The sequence below is a fragment of the Sphaeramia orbicularis genome, chromosome 21 (genome assembly GCF_902148855.1).
Source record: "Sphaeramia orbicularis chromosome 21, fSphaOr1.1, whole genome shotgun sequence".
Classification (NCBI taxonomy): domain Eukaryota; kingdom Metazoa; phylum Chordata; class Actinopteri; order Kurtiformes; family Apogonidae; genus Sphaeramia; species Sphaeramia orbicularis.
In genome coordinates, this window is record NC_043977.1 from 1,088,740 (window position 1) to 1,097,902 (window position 9,163).

Genomic DNA, 9,163 nt, shown 5'->3' on the forward strand with positions numbered 1-9,163 from the left:
CATCCCACTTGGGAGGGTGCCTGTATTTTAGCTCACAATCTGGCCGCTAGCCTTTGTCTTCCAAAGTGACCCTTCAGAGTGGGGGCCCGGGAGCAGAGTTGTAGTGTAAAACACTTCTCTGTTAATCACTCACTTCCTCCCGAGCTGTCACACATCCAGTGTTTAGGAAAGAAGATAGAGACTGTGTCTGTCCTCGTGCAGTAGAGACTCAAAAACCTAACCCTATAGAGACTTAGGAGTGAGACCCAAATAATTTAATACAAATAGTTCCGGATTGCAGTCAAATTAAAAGTCAAATTAAAAGGACATCTAATAAACTATTAAATGTGGATTACTAAACATTAGGTCTATTTCATCCCAAATCTCTGTTATTAAATGACTTAATTGGTGACCATAAAATTGATATTTTGGCTCTGACAGAAACCTGGCTTCAGCAAAACGAATATGTGAGACTAAATGAATCCACGCCACCAAGTCATGTGAACTTTCACACAGCTAGAAGCACTGGTCGAGGTGGAGGAGTGGCAGTAATTTCACACTCTAGTTTAGGTCTGAACCCTAAAACTAATCACACTTATCAATCCTTTGAAAGTTTATTTCTGTCAATTACTGATCCCAATTGGAAAAACAAAAAAACAGTTCTATTTGTAGTGGTCTATCGCCCTCCTGGTCCTTACTCACAGTTTTTATCAGAATTCTCTGACTTTTTATCCACTGTAGTGTTAAACTGGGATAGGATTTTAATAGTTGGGGACTTTAACATTCATGTCGATAATGACAATGACTCTTTTAGTGGAGCTTTTAGTGGCCTATTAGATGGGATTGGCTTTGTTCAAAATGTAAATAAACCAACTCACCGTCACAAGCACACCCTGGATCTGATCTTAACATATGGTATTGAGATTAGTGACCTTGTTGTCCTCCCCCATAACCCCCTTACTCTCAGACCACTTTTTAATTACCTTTCAGTTTGTGCTTGAGGATAAGTCTACACCTGTGATTAAAGCTCAGATGAAAAGGACGTTATGTGATCATTCTGTCTCAAGGTATAGAGAGATAATTCAGCCAATATTTCCTTCCCTGTTGTCTGATTATGTAGAGAACATGTCTAGTCCTGCTGCATGTGATGAGTTTGTGAGATGTAGTGCCATGCTACACTACAGACTGCTATGGATGTAGTTGCCCCCCTCACGCCGAGGATTGTTAAGCCAAGGCCAGCTTCTCCTTGGTATAGTGCCGAACACGTTCCTTTAAACAAGCAGCACGTAAATAGAGAGGCTATGGCGCCGTTCCAGCTCAGAGCATTCTTTAGTGCCTGGAAAAACAGCTGATTGGCCTATAAGCAGGCCCTGCGTAAGGCTAAAACTAGTTACTACTCAGCCTTAATCGAGAAAAACAAGAATAACCCTAGATTCCTGTTCCGCACTGTTGCCAGGCTGACAAAACAGTCACAGTTCAGTAGAACCCTCTATCCCACTTACTCTCAGCTGTGATGACTTCCTACAATTCTTAACGATAAAATCTCAACTATTAGGAACAAAATAGATGAACTACTTCCAAATATTAGGTCTGACAAAGCACAGGCTACTAACCAAGAATCTCTTCTAAACCCCCCTACAATGTTAGATAATTTCACTACTGTAGATGGAGCTGCTGTAGCATCTATCATTATGTCCTCCAAACCATCGACCTGCCTCTTAGACCCAAATCCCAACCAAACTTTTTAAACAGACTCTGCCCCTAACTATTGACACAATTCTAACTATAATTACTACCTCACTAGTTACTGGCTACGTGCCACAATCTTTTAAATTTGCAGTTATTAAACCACTTCTGAAAAACCTACTCTAGATCCTGACCTCCTGGTCAGTTACAGACCTATATCTAATTTACCCTTCCTCTTCAAAAGTTCTTGAAAGAGTGGTAGTTAAACAGCTGTGTCAGCATTTACAGGACAATAGTTTATTTGAACACTTCCAGTCTGGCTTTCGTGCTCATCATAGACACTGAAACTGCGTTAGTCAAAGTAACTAATGACTTGTTATTAGCTGCTGACGATGGTTTGGTCTGGATCCTGGTCTTATTGGACCTGAGTGCGCTTTTGACACTATCGACCACAGTATCTTTACTGCAGAGATTAGAATGGACATAGGCATTAGAGGAGCAGCCCTCTGCTGGTTTAAATCCTATTTATCTAATAGGTACCAGTTTGTTAATGTAAACCAACAATCATCAAATAATTCCAGAGTTAGTTGCGGCGTGCCACAAGGGTCGGTTCCTCGGGCCCCATTTTGTTTACACTATACATGCTGCCTTTAGGTAACATTATTAGAAACATGGCATTAAGTTTCACTGTTACGCAGATGATTACACAACTGTATTTATCGCTATAACCTGATCAGACCAGACAAGTAGATAAATCAAGTTACTGTTGTCCGTGACATTAAACCTGGATGAGCGCTAATTATCTTTTTACTTAACCCTGAAAAAACAGAGGTCATTATAATAGGCCTAAAAATGCAAGAGACTCCTATTGACCAGATAGTCACTCTGGACAATGTGAGTGTAGCCTCTAGCACCACAGTTGAAACCTAGGGAGTTCTATTTGACCCAGAATCTATCATTTAAACCACATATTAACCAAGCCTGCAGAACCGCCTTCTTCCACCTGCGCAAACATAGCCAAAATTAGAAATATTCTTTCTAAAAATGATGCAGAAAATTAGTTCATGCGTTTGTTACATCTAGATGATTACTGTAACTCCCTTCTCGTAGCATGTCCTAAAGCTCTCTAAAAGTTATCAACTGGTTCCGAACGCGGCAGCGAGACTACTAACAGGAACAAATAGAAGAGAACACATCACCCCTGTGCTCCAAGCCCTTCACTGGCTTCCAATTGAGTTTAGAATTAGATTCAAAATCCTCCTCCTCACATACAAGACCATTAATGGTATGGGCCCCTCCTATCTCAGAGATGCTCTGGTGCCGTACCATCCCAACAGAACCCTTCGTTCTCGAATGCAGGTCTACTGGTAGTTCCCAGGGTCTGTAAAAGTACAGTAGGAGCTAGAGCCTTTAGTTACCAAGCTCCTGTTTTATGGAATCAGCTTCCAGTTAACATTAAAGAGGCTGACACAGTCTCTACATTTAAGGTCAGGCTAAAACATTCCTATTTGAAAAGCTTATGGTCAGGCTAGTTCAAACCAGACTAAACCCACAGTTCAGTCTAAGCTGCCCTAGAGCAGTAATGCTGGGGGAAGTACAGGCACTGAGTCCTATCTCCTGTTTCTGGTTCTACGTACACTTCTGTCTGCACTTATATTTTTAATATTTAGCCAACTTAGTTTGTGCAGTGCTATTCACCCGGATGTCCCCTTTCCCACTCCCCTCCGGGGGAGTGGCTACTTTTTCAGTTGTAACCACTTGGGAGCCAATGATGGCAGGATCTGCGCTGACCCATCTGTGTCCTGCCCTGTCCTGTGTCCTGACCCCCTCCCCCACCTGTCTGGATGGACGTCCTCGGCCTCACCACTGTGGATGGGCCTCCTCGCCCCTGCCTGTCTCATCCAGCGGGATGGACCCCCCATGTGTCCACCCTACTGCATCCTTGTAGACTAGAACTACATCTGCAAATGGACGTCCATCAGTCCTGGTGCATCTATAGCCTGTCCGTCCATGGGAGTGGATCTCTCCTTCACTGTGGTTCTCCCCGAGGTTTCTCCCTTTTCCCACTGGGTTTTGAGTTTTTCCTTGCCGAGAAGGAGGGTCTAAGGACGGGGGATGCCCTGGACACTACTCATTTTCTTGCTGTTCATTTGACTGTTGTTTACTCTAACTGACTCTGTAAAGCCCTTTGAGATAACCTTGTTGTGATATTGGGCTATACAAATAAAGTTGAATTGAATTGAATTGAATTGGTCCGTCCTGTACGTCTGTTCCTATTTGTCCGCGTCCTGTACGTCTGTTCCTATTGGTCCGCGTCCTGTACGTCTGTTCCTATTGGTCCGCGTCCTGTGTCTGTTCCTATTGGTCCGCGTCCTGTACGTCTGTTCCTATTGGTCCGTCCTGTACGTCTGTTTATTGGTCCGCGTCCTGTACGTCTGTTCCTATTGGTCCGCGTCCTGTACGTCTGTTCCTATGGTCCGCGTCCTGTACGTCTGTTCCTATTGGTCCGTCCTGTACGTCTGTTCCTATTGGTCCGCGTCCTGTACGTCTGTTCTCTTGGTCCGTCCTGTACTGTTCCTATTGGTCCGTCCTGTACGTCTGTTCATTGGTCCGCGTCCTGTACGTCTGTTCCTATTGGTCCGCGTCCTGTACGTCTGTTCCTATTGGTCCGTCCTGTACGTCTGTTCCTATTGGTCCGCGTCCTGTACGTCTGTTCCTATTGGTCCGTCCTGTACGTCTGTTCCTATTGGTCCGTCCTGTACGTCTGTTCCTATTGGTCTGCGTCCTGTACGTCTGTTCCTATTGGTCCGTCCTGTACGTCTGTTCCTATTGGTCCGTCCTGTACATCTGTTCCTATTGGTCCGCGTCCTGTACGTCTGTTCCTATTGGTCCACGTCCTGTACGTCTGTTCCTATTGGTCCGTCCTGTACGTCTGTTCCTATTGGTCCGCGTCCTGTACGTCTGTTCCTATTGGTCCGTCCTGTACGTCTGTTCCTATTGGTCCGCGTCCTGTACGTCTGTTCCTATGGTCCGCGTCCTGTACGTCTGTTCCTATTGGTCCGTCCTGTACGTCTGTTTCCTATTGGTCCGTCCTGTACGTCTGTTCCTATTGGTCCGCGTCCTGTACGTGTCCTATTGGTCCGTCCTGTACGTCTGTTCCTATTGGTCCGTCCTGTACGTCTGTTCCTATTGGTCCGCGTCCTGTACGTCTGTTCTATTGGTCCGTCCTGTACGTCTGTTCCTATTGGTCCGTCCTGTACGTCTGTTCCTATTGGTCCGCGTCCTGTACGTCTGTTCCTATTGGTCCGCGTCCTGTACGTGTTCCTATTGGTCCGCGTCCTGTACGTCTGTTCCTATTGGTCCGTCTATATTGCGTTCACACACTGGTACCGTCTGCATAATGTGTAGAATCAGAAACCTTATAAACATGACTAATTAAAGTAAGTCTTGTAAAAGGCTAAATTAATTTCTGATATATTCCAACCTATCTATAAACTAATAGGAACAGGATTAATGGAGTTTTGACCTGGACATAAATCAGGGTGAGAACATGTGAATAATCCGAATAAGGAGGAGTTTCTATGAAGTGATTACCGACCTCGCTCACGTTCGTTTCTCATCCAGTTATTTTGCCACATGCTATGAAAAGGATAATTTGATTCATTTCTTCTAATTGGAATTAAATTGATGTAATAATGAGATCCTACTGCTTTCTAAATTGCTTTCGAACGACAATGATGAATGAATGATGAATTTGTGTTTTCCTTTTTTCTTTGTCTTTGCTTTTGCAGCAGAATCCTGTTTTAACCCTTTGTTTCTTGGCCAATGGCGCATGACAGCGACGGCGCTCTGTGTTTAAGGGAGCGACACTTCCAACTGCTCAGCTGTTTATAGTTCATCAGAGCATATCATGACTTTATTTATCTGGGCTCTGGGATGTTAATTAGCACTTCCAGTGTCACGAACATCCTTATGGTCACATGATCACTATGGTCACATGCACATACTTATGCACAGACAGCACATATGATCATTTAGTCCAGTGGTTCTCAGTCTGTTTCTGCCCCCCCCCCCCCCCCCCGGAGGACTGTAAACCTCCAGTCCCCCCTCAACCCCAACAACATTATAACAGTGGTTCAATTCTAACTGTTATTGACAGAAACATCAATATTGTATCAATACTTTTTACTTTTCCTTCAATAATGTATTGCTCGAATTAAAAATAACTTTGATTTGACATTTTCTTACATGTTCACAGCACAAAAAGCTGTTAAATGTATAAGAAGATGATGTGTTTGTGTTATTGGGGTTAAATTATGGAATGCTGTGGCTCAGTTGGTAGAGCGGGTCGTCCAATGCCCGAAGGGTTGGCGGTTCAAATCCTGGCTCCGACTGTCCATGTTGAAGTGTCCTTGGGCAAGACACTGAACTTTGATTGCTCCCAGTAGGGTCTGGCAGCAGTAACATACTGGCATATGGGTGAATGTGAGGCATTGTAAAGCACCATGAATGTGTAGAAAATGTGCTACATAAATCCAGTCCATTTACCATAAATATATAATTAACAAGAGCACTCGGAGAGCGCAGACCTCTGCCAAGACAGATCTGCCCGCCCCCATCACCACCAAAATTTAATCATTTCTTCCTTGTGCCAGTATCAACATTTCCTGAAAATTTCATGAAAATCCGTCTATAACTTTTTGAGTTATCCTGCTAACAAACAAACAAACAAACAAACAAACACACAAAGCAAAGCGATCCCAATACCTCCTGGCGGAGATAAAGATGTGTAATTCATTATTACTTTTCAGAACATGAATTTGTTCAGATATTTGAGGGAAACCAGCACAAATTCTTGACGACTTCTGCTGTTCTGATTGGTCGAATACAACTGATGTGGATCGGACCCCTTTAAGTGCAGTCGTATTTGAACGTTCAGCTTCTTCAACCTGTTCAGACTCAACTGAATTCAGTCTGTTTCATTTAAATCAGCCTCATGGTTTGTATTTTCTATTTTATGGATGAATAAACCTCAACCTGAAACCTTCTGATCATAGATTGAAAGTGTTGAAATGATGAAATGGAACCTGTGTTCTCCCAGATCTATTCAAATGACAGATGATGAAAGGATACGGGCTTTAGTTGGAATGTTTTAGAAGGTTTCATCGTGTACTGTCACTGTAACTTCCTCAGTTCTACTCAGCTTTGATCAGTACTTTCTACGACAAATAAGAAAACTATTAAGATGATGCATCTGTATTAAATAGAATATTAGAGTCAGCTGAAGGTATAAAACAGATCTGACACCAGAGATGAGAACTGGATGTTCTAATAAAGAACCTTTAAGAATGAGCTGCACATAAAAGGAGGGCAGAGAAGAACAGCTGAAAGTGACAATATGGAACAGATAGACTATCAAGATGAAGATGATGAAGATGATGAAGAGTATGAGTATGGGGCATTTTCACCGTCCCAGCCCATGACATGTTTCACTGTGTCAATGTGTTTCCAAAAGCAGACTTTTAATAATAACTGTTTCCACAGAATTTCCAGTGAAAACTTTTGGAAAGTTGCAAAAAAAAAACAAAAACAAAACAAAAAACTGAAGAAATTCAGAATTGTGTATTTGCATAAACTGGTTTAGAGCGAATAAACTAAGCTGCAGAATGTGGTCAAAGGTGTGAGTGTGTGTTATATCAGGGGTTCCTAAAGCTTTAAACTCACAACCTCAAAATAATGGTGTCAGAGACCAGCGACCCCCATGACCCCCACAACCCCAAAAGGACTGAAACATCAAAAACAAGAAAAACACTCGGAGAGCACAGACCTCTGCCAAGACAGATCTGTGCCCCCCCCGTCCCACCATCATGGAATGGTGCATGAGCGTCCACTGTGTTGGCTGATATGGAACTGAAACAACAAAACACATGAATATACAAAAACAGCTGGAGAGAACTGACCACGGACTGACCACTGGACTGACCACTGTGCATGAAAGGGTTAATTAAACAAACAGGGCTTTTATACAAATGAAAAGCATCAACATGCTACAAAGAGTGTGAGTTCTTAAGAAAAAATCAATAAATAAAATAGATAATAAATAAATTCTACATAGTTTCTCCAAAAATTCAACATGGTTTGGGTTTTAATAAACTCAGCAGAGGAGGAGGAAACCTCTGATGTTGTTTTCCAGAATGTCTGCGATGGTTTTTAGGTGTCATTTTTCTTCATCAAACCACACTCCCTGTTGTCACTTCTGTGAATGTTTGACAAACTGTTTCCGTGTCCGACTCCATCCATTAACTCTGACATTAAAGAAAACACCTCCTGTGGATGGGATTATTTTAAACACATTTGGGGACTGTTTCCTGCATGCATTCTGTGTTGCTTTGACTCTGTGGCCTCACAGTCCAGTGGCATTTAGCCTCATACTCTATTAAACTAATGTGTCTGTGTAAAACACCAGAGGTGGAATGGCTCAACAGGCCCATGTTTCATTACCTGTGACATTTCAGGTAGATTAACTGTCACCATTTTAACCCACTTTTCCCTTTTCCACCTGGACGCAGATATTTCTTGAAATGATACGTGTATGGACGCAAAAGAAAATACTATGAGCGCTGTGGTCTGGACGTAGCCTGAGTCTCAAGGCAGATTCTTTACCCGGCAACATGATGGTGAAATATGATTGGACAAACACTAACATACACATGGGCCCAATCCCAATTCACTTGCACTTGGCCCCTCCCCCTTACCCCGACCTCTTTGGCCCCTCCCCTTTAAACCCGTTCTAAGGGGTAGTGGTGTAAACATTCCTGTCTGAAATGGTCCAACCCTTCCAGACCTGTTCCGTCATCATCAGTCATCAATGTCACTACAAACAGATGCTCTAACTTTGGCCCCTCCCTCTGCCCCTCCCACTTTAATGGTCCAACCCTTCCAGACCTGTTCCGTCATCATCAGTCATCAATGTCACTACAAACAGATGCTCTAACTTTGGCCCCTCCCTGCCCCTCCCCTTTAATGGTCCAACCCTTCCAGACCTGTTCCGTCATCATCAGTCATCGATGTCACTATAAATAGATGTTGTAACTTTGGCCCCTCCCTCTTTAATGGTCCAACTCTACCAGACCTGTTCCGTCATCATCAGTCATCGATGTCACTATAAACAGATTGTTGTAACTTTGTTTGTGACAGAATTCTTCTTGTGGTCAGCAGCTGGAACCATCTGTGTTCCAGGGGCTTTGGACATCTGTTTACCACTGTCAACCACAAACCGCAGAAATGCGATCTACAACACATGGAAACGACATTAAACGGACAATCACATGATTATTTATAAGTAAATCCATCCATGTGTGTGTTTCTTTGCTCACTGCTGCTCTGTTTTGCTGTGTTTACCTCCATCTGACCCATGACTGAACTGAATTATGGCAGATTTCTCAGACCCCTGTGTTTGGAGTGTGGTCCTGGAAAACCTACGTTTGGAGGGTCAAAC